The sequence below is a fragment of the Macaca fascicularis genome, chromosome 15 (assembly GCF_037993035.2).
Source record: "Macaca fascicularis isolate 582-1 chromosome 15, T2T-MFA8v1.1".
Classification (NCBI taxonomy): Eukaryota; Metazoa; Chordata; class Mammalia; order Primates; family Cercopithecidae; genus Macaca; species Macaca fascicularis.
The window spans coordinates 14,646,540-14,658,251 of record NC_088389.1 but is presented as its reverse complement, the minus strand read 5'-3'; the positions used below and the strand labels follow the sequence as shown (position 1 = coordinate 14,658,251).

Genomic DNA, 11,712 nt, shown 5'->3' with positions numbered 1-11,712 from the left:
CTGGGCACGGTGGCTCATGCCCATAATCCCAGCACTTTGGGAGGCTGAGATGCGAGGATCACTTGAACCCAGGAGGTTGAGGCTGCCGTGAGCTGTGACGGTCCCACTGCCCTTCAGCCTGGGTGACAGAGCAAGATCCTGTCTGTAAATAATAATGATAGTAATAACTACGACCACCTACACAAATTTCATCTATACATCCCAGGTACTGTGCATTCTCCATACAAATATATGAAAATTCACAGAAAACCTGTGCTTGATCAGTGCTATTATCAGGCCTCTTTGGCAGATGTAGAAACAGGCTTACAGAAGGGAAGTCACTTGCTGAAAGCCACACGGCTGGCACGGCGTGGCACTGAAACTTGCACCCAGATCTGGGCAGCATTAACACCCCCGCCCCACCCGCGGCCCTCTCCTGTCTCCGTGTTAGCGTGGAGCCTTGAGATGTTTTAGGAGCCAGCTTTCTGATTTCCATCGTGTTTGTGGTGATTGCCCTGATCTTTCAGGCCTTCTGCCCTAGAGAGCCCCTTGGGGAGGGCGCTCCCTGTTTCACCTGCTTGGACATGGCCTTGGAGCTAAGACCGAGAGGAGTCAAAGTGGGATTCCTTGGGTGCCCTGAGGGAGTGCGATGGGATGCCTGGGGGCTGCTCCTCCAGCCTCAGACACGCCTGGGGTCTGCCCACAGCCCCTGGCCAGGCCCTGCTTGAACCACTGCTCTAGGCTGCAAAGGGCTGGCTCTCATCTCCTAATTCATCCTGCCAGTTGGAGCCAAGGTGGACTCTCCCCATGGACTGAGACGAGTGCCCCTGGCCCAGCTGGACCTGGTGGTGGCTATGAGCCCCCTTGTGTCACCTTCTCCTCACCCAGGGCTCATCACAAGCTGCAGGGGGGTGCTCTTGGGTCTCCTGGAGCGTGGCCTGAGTCCCCTGGGGCTTCTGAAAGCATCGAGGCTGCTCTGCTGACCCTGGAAGGCAACCAGGGAAACTGTGAGGCCAGGGTAAGAGATGGACCTCAAGAGCGGGTCACGGCCCAGCCGGGGCCTGCCTGGACAGAGGCTTCACTGTCTCCACTGCACGCAGGGAAGCCTGAGACCAAGTGACAGATTTGCCAGCTGTGACATACGCCACCAGCCTGCGTGTCTGTGCCCCCGACACAGCCAGCCAGCGCAGAGCGGGGCCTGCCCGGGCCCCGTGTTGTGGGGATGTGACGGAGCTGCCAGTCCTGGTGCAGGTGAGACGTCGCCGCCATCCTAGCTGGTCTCCGCCCGGAAGACAATTTGGGGACCCCCTGTCACGCTCAGGCGTTCCCTCCCCCTTGTTCTGCCTGACTGCCCATTTTAATTCACACATCCCTTTCTAAGACTTATAATTGCAATTCTCATAAAGGAAAGTACTGGCACAGGGGATGATCGTGATCCAACTCTCCAGCTTCACTTAGAAATCGAGAGGGTGGTCAGTGGGCTCCTGCTTACGAGAAGTCCCGGACGGCAGAACAGCACTACAGACATCATGGTCCTCAGTGGGACAGTGTCCTGCCCCAGAGAGGCCACCAAGCGCTGGCGGAGGGGACATGGAAGGCAGGTGGGGTTGACTGAGATGTGCCAGGTTGGGAGGGAATCCCAGGGCAGGGGGCCCTGGAGAAAGCATGGCACATTTGTGGAGAGTGGACGGGCCATGCCGGGAGCGGAGGGCCAAGGGCTGTGGTCAGCCCACTCCAGCAGGAGGACATGAGCCAGGCCTGTCCAGAGGGCTTCTACATCCTGTTCTGGAATAAGGACCAGGGAGGTACCTGTTTCATGCCCAGGAGATCATGATAGCGCCCTATCAGTGTTAAATGCCATCTGGTCCTTGCCTCGAAAGGAGCCCTGTCCCCTGGTTCACTGGCTTGGGGGTGTCCCCCAGATCAGGGTCTCCCCAGGATGGGGTGGGCACCCCCGGTGACCTAGGAGACAGTGACGTCAGGGATCACACAACCTCATACCACACAAAGGTGATTCCCCTCTCTGTCTCAGCCTTCTGGTCCCCTGGAGGGGAAGCTTGCAACTTCCCAACCCTTTTCTATCAAAGTGCCGGGTTGGCAGGCAACAATAGCCAGCTAGAATTTCCTAACATTGCTTATTTTAATTGTAATTTATTTTTACTTTTACCTTCTATTTATGGCCCATGATCTGAGTTTTTTTTTTTTTTTTTTCCACCTAGCAGTCGTCACATAAAGTTCCCTTACGGATGCATTTACCTAAGTAACGGCAGTGAATGCGTTTAAAGAAAAATGGAAAGCAAATAACAGAATAAAGTACCACTGGAAAGGCCAGGTCAAGAGGAGGGGGTGGACAGAACTGTGGGTGGCACTGGCTTTTCGTAACTCAGGAATCAGGAAGTGCAGTTGACACTTGTTTTGTTATGTTTGTTCCGATGGAAAAGGAAGCTGTGGGTGGGGACACATCTGGTGGGAGGGATTTGGGTCCTGCCAGCTCGTCCCTGCAACCCCCCACTCCCGTCCCCTCAAACCTGTTCATGGCTTGCAGCCCTGTGATACCTTGCCACATTCTGTGACAGAATCCGAGATCCAGGTAGAAGGGGGGAAGTACATGGTGGCTGTTGGGGCAGCTTTCTGTAAAATGCTGCCTGGAGAAGCACGTGATTCCAGACCTTCCTCTCTGCAATAAAAGTGAGGTTGACACCTACAGATATGATTGTAACAGGAATTTTAGCTCAGGTGAGTGCAAGCCTCCTCTCCTGGAGCTCTGGCTCATCCCGCCCTACGCTCCCCAGTCCAAGGCTCTCCGGGTGCTTGGACAGTCTCCCTTGTAGGGGGGTGGGATTGGAGCAGCTGCTCCCGACTGCTGGTCCGTTCCAACCTAGGAGGGCGTAGGTGCGGAGCAGTGATTGGCAGGCCAAGCTCCCTCCCTCTAGTTGTAGGCCTGGGACATGGCCAGCTGTTGCGGTCATCTCGGCCTCCTGGCCCACTGAGCAGCACACACAGAAGCTGGGCCCACTCCTGCCCTCCCCACAAAGGGTCACGGGAGCCACCGCCTGACTTTGAAGCCCACTAACTTGTGGCTGACAAGAGAAAAGGTATTTGGAATTAAGTGAACGGTGGGAGGCCAGGGCAAGCTAGGCCTTGAGATCACAGAGCTGCAGGCACCTTGATTGCAGCTGCCACTGGCCCCAGTCCCTTACTTTCTAGGGCTCTGCAGTGGGCAGAGCAGGGACTACTATTATTATTTCGTAACACTTCATCCTGGCTTATCTCTAGCCCCTCAAATGGTGTCCACACAGGGTTAAACTGCCAAGGCGCCCCTGGCTTGTGGTGACTCTGGGGAGGCAGTGGTGCCCGTCACTGGCGCTAGGGAATCTTCTCTGACTTCCCTTTTCGTCCATCTCCTCCCCAGGGCCCGGCTTTGCCGCGCTCTTCATTTTCCTCCCCCCTGTTCTGGACTTGTGGGTGCCCCCAGAGCAAATTCTTGGGGATCCATGCCCAGCAGGTCTAGGGGGCGCTCAGGGGCTTGCATTTTTGTCAGGCTCCCTGGTGGTCTGGTGTGGGTACTCTGGGGACCACATTTGGAAAACCCAGGCCCCCCAGTTGTTGACTAGCAGACGAGGGGCTGTACTTAGGGACCACTGTCCAGCGTTTAATGCAGAGTGACTGGAGAAATGGGAGGACCAGACCCTGTGACGGGAGTGGGGGTGGGGGGCACAAGAGAGGCTGCCACCCTCTAGAATCTCCTGGTTCACACCAGCGCCTGCGAGAGGCCCCTGGGACCTTGTGAAAGCACAGGTGACTGGTTGCACCCCAGGGGTTCAGATTCCCAGGACTGGCCAGGTCAGAGAATCCGAATTTCTGACAAGTTCCTGGGCAAGGTCAATGCGGCCGGCAAGGAGGACCACACTTTGAGAACCACAGGTGGACACCGGCAGCTGCAGACTCAGCTAGGATCAGGGCAGAGGCCACGCCCTCCCCATTCCTCCAGAGATGCCTTAGCCCTTGGAGGAATGGGCAGGACCTAAACAGGAACAGCATGATGATGTCGATGTGGCATCTGCGTGGGAGCACTGCTACTTGTCCACGCTGAGTGCAGCTTCCAGGACCACCCGCAACACACACAGCCCTGCAAGGCGGGAGCTCATGTGCCCGTCATTTCACAGGCAAGAAAGCTGAGGCTCAGAGGGGGCAAGTGACCTGCATAAGGCCACACAGCCAGCGAGTCAGGGAACAGGCGGCCAAACCCAGACCTGCCCAGTTTCATGTTCACACCGTGAGGGGTCCAGCGGCTATGGTGTCGCTTCTGGTTACCTAGTCCCCATCATTTAGAGAGGAAGGACGTGGAGAAATAGGAGTGTGTGTGGCAGGAAGAGACTGGGGGAGAGAAAGGGGCCCAGGAATCGGGTGTGAGTGTGGCACTGAAAGGAGCAGCAACCCAAAGTCACGCGGTGGTCATGCTCAAGGTCATGCTCAAGGTCATGCTTAAGGTCATGGGTTCACCCCAGGGATCCCGCCCTCACTGGAGCTGAAGCAGGCCCCTCCCTGAGGCTTTAGGGGTCTCCTTTGGCCAGGTGATCCCCTCCCCGTCACCACCCCAGGGCACACAATGACATCTGATATTCCACTAAACAGGACACTTCAGGGTGGAGGTGGGGCAGGAGGGTGGTGGGAGGTCACAGTACTCAGCCTTTGCTCCCATGGGCCCAGCACCCCTGGGTGGACCTAGACAGGCTCTGGGCACCCAGGTCTCAGGCTTGACCTCAGAGCAGAGCTTTGGGCACCTCTTCCTCCACATCCACACCTGCTGTGTGCACACCCGCCCCAGGTTCTGGGTCTGGCAGCATTCTTGGGCTGACTGTGGAGAGGCTTTGCTGGGCTTGGCAGGTGGGCAGCAGAACAGGTAACTGCAGAGAAGAGGGCAGGGGGTGGTCTGAGGGCAGGGGGTGGCCGGAGCAATTCGGGAAGAGCACTGGCACATGAGTCTCCTTTGGGGGGGGCTCAGCTTCTCTTTCTGTAAAGGGAAGGGAAGAAGCCGAGTATCCTGAGGGACACTGGTGGTCTGATGGGGTGGGGATGTGGTGGGAAGGGGCCTGGCCTGCCCCGGTCTCCAGCCTGTGTCCCAAACCCACCTCCCCTTGGAAGTGGTCCCGGGAATCGCCAGCACCTGGTTCTGGCTGGGCTGAGAGAGGCTGTGTCTCCTGCACCTGGAGTTGCAGGGCCAGCCGCGGTCTGAGCACTTGGACCCCTTGAAGCACAGAGGCTGATGCATGGCAAGTGCTCATGAAACGTCACCTGTGTGTGATTATTAGTCATAAAATGTCTTAGAAGCTGGAGGGACTGAGAAGGGCCTTCTAAGCATGACAGTTGTCTGTCTAGGTTGGGGTCCTTTTCATCAGGAGGGACCTGGGAGCCAGGTGCCCTCTGCTCACAGCTGGTAATGCAAGGGGCTTTGTATTTTCTCTTCCTTTCCAGGCACTGAGGCCTCTCCACAACCCCCTATGCATTTATCTTACAGGATGTGCCTCTGTGATCACCTGCAACCTCCATGTGAAAGCATCAGCCAGGGGTTCAAGAACTTCCCTCTGGAGCCTCACACTCCCAGCGTGGCACCTGGCAGGGAACAGATTCTCTCCAAACCTTTGTCAATGAATTAAGGACGACGTCACTAGAATCCATCCCTCTTTTATTTTTTATTTTTATTTTTTGAGACAGAGTCTCGCTCTGTCGCCGAGGCTGGAGTGCAGTGGCACAATCGCAGCTCACTGCAAGCTCTGCCTCCCCGGTTCAAGTGATTCTCCTGCCTCAGCCTCCCGAGTAGCTGGGACTACAGGCACCCATCACCACACCTGGCTAATTTTTATGTGTGATTTAGTACAGACAGGGTTTCAGCATGTTGGCCAGACTGCTCTTGAACTCCTGACCTCAGGTGATCCGCCTGCCTCGGCCTCCCAAAGCGTTGGGATTACAGGCGTGAGCCACCACTCCTAGCCCCATCCCCATTTTATAGACAAGGATACCAAGGCTCAGAAAGGGGAAGCTACTTGCCAAGGACACACAGGAGACCAGTGGGCAGGACCTCTGGTTTGTCCGGGAGGCCACTGGGCCTCTTCCCAGAGTCTTCAGCCTCTGCTTGGTGTTCCAAGATTTTACACCCGCCGTGGGCCCAGTGGGCTGAGAGGACACGGGCTGGGGTGTCGGAAGCTGCAGAGCTGATCCCTCCTGCTTGGCTGGAGGCTTGCAGACCCGGCAGGCAGGCTCGGGAGGCAGCGGGCGACCTGAAAAAGCACTCACTACCACAGGCTCAAGAGTGACAGCGCCTGTCAGGGACCGGGAGGCAGGGCTTTTCTTTTCTTGCTGTTTTATTGCCTTCAAAGTCTGGACCAAGTGGTTTCCGGATGGAGTCACAGTAACCTCACATCTATTCAAGCAATTCGTTCATTCCTGCATTTAGTAAAATACTCACAAAACAAGGAAGAACATCTTGGCGGTGCCGCTGATCCCCCCATTTGTCTGCAAATTAGAAAAGCGTGATTCCATTGATCTCCTGTTTATCGAGCGCCTACTACATGCTAGGTCGGATGGTCTGGTTCAACCCCCACAACCCCACAGCTGCTGTCTGTTTCGTATCTTGTGTTTTCCACTTGACCGTTTATCGTGTGCATTTTCTCGTGTACCAAAGGCGCTTGTGAGAGATGGTGTCTGGGGAATGGGTATCTCAGGGGTCTACCGCCTGGCTTACCTCTTCCCAAATCAGGGTTCCTCTGCATCACCTCCTCTCTGTCCAGCTCCTCCTTCAGGGCCTAGCTCAATTCTACCTCCTCCACAAAGCCCTCCATTCCCTCCCCTCCTGGCCAGTGTTGTCTCCTGTGCAGCCACTAGCTCTCTGCCTGGCCTCACCCGGGTCTCCTATCCCTCCTCTCTCGTGGAACGATGCCTTTTCTCTTCCTCTATACACATCAGGTCTGAGCTCAAAGTCACCTTGTCAAAGGCCCTCCCAGGACCACCCTGTGTGATTATCCTGTGGATTTGTTCCTGCGTTTGTCCCTGAGCCCATAGAGTCTGCTCGTTTGGTAGAAGGACTCCTGCAGAAGGTGCTGGATAAACACTGGAAGATCTAGCAATAAAAATAAAAGAAAGACTGGGCGTGGTGGCTCAGGCCTGTAATCCCAGAACTTTGGGAGGCCGAGGTGGGCAGATCATCTGAGGTCAGGAGTTCGAGACTAACCTGGCCAACATGGTGAAACCCCGTCTCTATTAAAAATAGAAAAATTAGCCAGGCATGGTGGCATATGCCTGTAATCCCAGCTACTCAGGAGGCTGAGGCAGGAGAATCGCTTGAACCTGGGAGGTGGAGGTTGCAGTGAGCTGAGATCGAGCCACTGCACTCCAGCCTGGGCGACAGAGTGAGACTCTATCTCAAAAATAATAAAATAAAATAAAATAAAGCATACTCTGGCCGGGCGCGGTGGCTCAAGCCTGTAATCCCAGCACTTTGGGAGGCCGAGACGGGCGGATCACGAGGTCAGGAGATCGAGACCATCCTGGCTAACACGGTGAAACCCTGTCTCTACTAAAAAATACAAAAAACTAGCCGGGCGAGGTGGCGGGCGCCTGTAGTCCCAGCTACTCGGGAGGCTGAGGCCGGAGAATGGCGTGAACCCGGGAGGCGGAGCTTGCAGTGAGCTGAGATCCGGCCACTGCACTCCAGCCTGGGTGACAGAGCGAGACTCCGTCTCAAAAAAAAAAAATAAATAAATAAATAAAATAAATAAAAAAAAATAAAGCATACTCAGTTAAATATGAATGTCAGATAAGTACCAAATAACTTGTGAGTATAAATGTATCCCAAATATGGAATGGAATACACATACTAAAAATTTGTTTCTTTTTATCTCAAATTCAAATGACACCCAGCATCTTGAATTTAATCTGGCAACTCCACCACCTCCTACCCTCTTTGCCCCTTGTCAGGCAAGCTCAATAGCTAGGCCGAGAGCTGCTGAGGGTGGGGGCCTTGTCTGTCTAGGCGACTGCTACATGTATGCCTGGCCCTCAGCAGGGAATCTGACATGAAGCACATGCTGGATAAATAAATACCTGTTGCTGGAGCAAGTGATGGGTTCCCAGCCCTCGCTGGAGAATTGAGGGGAATCCACCTCAGCCCAGCCAGGTGGAATCGTCGGGAACAGAGTGCATCTCAATTTCTGCAAAGACCAATGCAAATTAGAAGAAGACTGAGATGCAGGCTGTTTGATCCAAGAGATGCCTTTTAATGATCGTAAAACAGCTGTGACTTACTGAGCAACTTCTGTGTACCTGGCCTCACACTGTTCTCATACACAGCAGCTCCACGGGGAAGGCATTCTCACTGAGATTCAGAGAGGGGCAGACCTGGCCTCGGGTCGCACAACTGGGAACCGGACACTGGGCTCTCTCCAGTCAGCTCCGGTGCTGCTGGCCCCAGCACCACTCCCCCGTGGCATAGACCAGGGCTTCCGAGGTTGCTTTAAACAAGGTGCTTTGAGAACGGTGCACGTACTATGTGGATGCTCGTGTGTGCCCCTGAAGTTTTTGAGCAAGCCACTCTCTCATCAATCTTGGTTATGCAGTTCATTTATTCAGTAAAGCCCAGGTTCCCATTCACATTTGGTGCACAGGAGAACCCCCCTGCTCAGGAATTCTGAATTAAGGAGGCTTTGAATGAATGAGGCGCTACTGAACTTAAACTCCAGATGGGGCAGGGAGGGGCCGGGTACTGGTGAGCAGCACGGGCTGGGCAGGTAGATGGGGCAGGGGTTCGAATCCAGCCCCTACCGTTTCTCAGCTCTGTGACTTTGGAAAAAATCACTTTCTCCGGCCCTCAATTTCGCCATCTCTAAAGAGGGGGCTAAATGAATTCAGACACCCCAAGGCCCCACGTAGTGCTAACGACTGAGACGCGCTGATGTTGAAGGTGACTGGGAACAGGGTGGGGTCCCATTTTCCCTGGGGTAACCTGGCCCTGTATCCGAGGTGCCCGTGGCATCTCTGCCAGCTGCCCTGGTTTCTGACTCGCCCCAGGGAGCTGCTGTACAGGGGAAACTACCCTTCTGGCCTGGGGCACAATGGCCAAGGTCAGCCAAAGGCTGGGCCTCTTGAGACCTGCCTTCCAGGCTGCAGGCCTGCTGTCGGGGCTGCTGTGTGTGTGTGTGTGTGTGTGTGTGTGTGTGTGTGTGTGAGATGAGGAGGTATGGGCTGCGCTCTGCACAAAGGTGGGGGTGGGGTGGGCTCACATATTTTAAGTTCATCACCTGGCTGGGGAAATGGCTGCCCTTGCTCCAGAAAGGTGGCTCTGTTCCCAAATTGTCATTGCTGTCCCGCACATGTGCTTGGAATAACATTGTAACTCCCCCAGGCTCCAAAGGCCCCATAAACTGGCTCCTACCCGAGGCGCTGGCTTCTGCCTTACCCCAGCCCTGGGGTCACCCGCAAACACCCCAAGCCCTTTCCCCCCTTGCAGGCCTTGGCCTGGGCTGAGCTGGCCAACAGAACTCCCTCTCCCCTCCGCAGCATCCCTCTCTTGCTCTGCCTTCTCCAGGAGGCCTTTGTGAACATTCTGTGGACACAGGCTCTCCCATGAGTCTCTCGCTCGTGTTTGCTCCCCACCCGTCCCCGAGCCAGGGTAGAGGCTCCTGCACGCTGAGTCCTTATCTGTGTTGCGCCAACCCCAGTGCCTAGGCAGGGCTTGGGCCCCAAGGCCCCTCCGGATCTGTTGAAAGAAGAGGTCAGAGGACTTCATCATCTAAACCCCATTTGCGTTGAGAGAGCCATTCTTACTGCCACACATCCATGCATTCATCTGTTCATTCAACAGAAAGCACCAGGCCCTGGGCGATTCAGGATTGAAAGAGACACTGGCCCCTGCCCTTGTGAATCCCTTTCTAGCCAGGTGTGTGTGTGGGGCTGGGGAGTGAGGCCAGCGCTGAGCAGGTGAGACCTAAAAACCAAACACCACCTGGCGAGTCCTCTGTTTTCTCCCACACAGTCCCCCTTTTTGGATGTTAAGAGATTAATATATGCAAATACCCTTTTCCTATGGTGGTTTTAGCCTTGCACTCTGTGGATTAAGTTACTTGATTTAAATACATCTTCCCCCCACCAACATATACATGTATAAATCCTAAACACTAAATAAAATCCCCTCATTTCCCGTGTGCTGTGGAGCTTCTAATCCCAAGTCCTGTGGGCATTTCAGCAGTTAAGATGGTTCATGGGGGTTGTGGAGATTTTATTTGGAATATCAAATACCTGTCCCTTAATGGAGTTTGCTAATACCAGCCAGAGGGGGCCAAGGGAGAAGCTGGAGCTGGAGAGGTGGTGGGAGGAGCTTCTGGAAGGAAAGAGGCCTGTTAGCAAGTGAGGAAGGGTTTGGACCCGATGAGGGTGGTTGCATAGCCAGACTGGAGGGGACACCTGGGTTTGGACGCATGGGAGGGCTGGGCAGGACAGTGGATTCATTAGAAAACAATCAAGGAGACTGGGTGTGGTGGCTCACACCTGTAATCCCAGCACTTTGGGAGGCTGAGGCAGGAGGATCGCTTCAGCCCTGGAGTTTATGAGACCAGCCTGGGCTACACGGTGAAAGCTTGTCTCTAGGACAAGTAAAAATGCAAAAATGAGCTGGGTATGGTGGTGTGCACCTGTGGCCCCAGCTACTCGGGAGGCTGAGGCATGAGGATTGCCTGAGCCTGGTAGGTAAAGGCTGCAGTGAGCTGTGATTGCACCACTCCACTCCAGCCTGGGAGACAGCATGAGACTCTGTCTGAAAAAAAAAAGAGAGAAAGGGAGAAAGGGAGAGAGGAAGGAAGGAAGGAAGGAAGGAGAAAGAAGAAAGGAAGGAAAGAAAAGAAAGAAAGAGAGAGAGAGAAAGAGAGAGAGAAAGAGAGAGAGAAAGAGAGAAAGAAAGAAAACTATCAAGGAGTGTTTGGGGACAAATGTGAATCCCGCCAAACTCGGACCTCAGCCTCCCGGCCAAGCAGGAGGGCTCTGGAACCCGAGGATCACCTGGCAGGTCACCTGCACTTCTGCAGTTGAGGGACAGAGCCCAGGGCTGGCCTTTGAGTGCCTGACTAGCAGGTGCATGGTGGAGATTCACCCACCGCTCCCCTGAAATTGGATGGCCCAGGAATGCGCCCATGCTGTGCCTGGCACCCTCCGGACCTTCCCTTTCTTCCCCCAGGAAGAGCACCCCTCCTTGGAGTGTTGGCACAGAGGCCACCTTTTGTGTAAGTGTACCTGGAGCAAACCCAGCCCCGCACCACACTCCCACCCCTTACTGGCCCCCCCGCCTTGTTCCGTGGCACTAGACTCCCGCAAGCAAACGTGATGATTTACTTTCTGTGCTCTGTCCTGCTTCCTGTCTTCTCCCCCACCTACTCCCATCCAGACCCGTCACCTGAGTGTCAGCTCCTTGAGGCCAGGGTCTGGTTCTGCTCTGTTCACTGATGCCTCCCCAGCGCCTGGTCCAGGCGCGGCACGCGGTGGACACTCAGGAAATAATTTTGTTGACTGCACAAACTCCACACATATTGCCCGAATCCCTCCCCACCCCTAGCCAGGGTCTGGCCGGGAGCTGGCACACACAGGGAATTACGGTCTGCAGAACCAGTAAACCACCAAAGACCCAAGACAATCTGGCAAGTCCTTATTGCATACTTGTCAAACTGGGTCCTGGATTCCAGGGCCTGTGGA

General features: G+C 54.9%; 1 long non-coding RNA gene across 2 annotated transcripts; it reads left to right on the top strand.

Moving 5' to 3' along the window:
• Positions 1 to 2,495: 2,495 nt before the first annotated feature.
• On the top strand, positions 2,496 to 10,171 carry LOC141408719 (uncharacterized). Of its 2 annotated transcripts, none has more exons than XR_012425026.1 (2): positions 2,496 to 2,715; positions 5,498 to 10,171. It is a non-coding gene; the product is annotated as an uncharacterized lncRNA (long non-coding RNA). The 2 variants fall into 2 exon arrangements; XR_012425025.1 differs by having other exon boundaries at positions 5,455 to 10,171.
• The last annotated feature ends 1,541 nt before the right edge of the window (positions 10,172 to 11,712 follow it).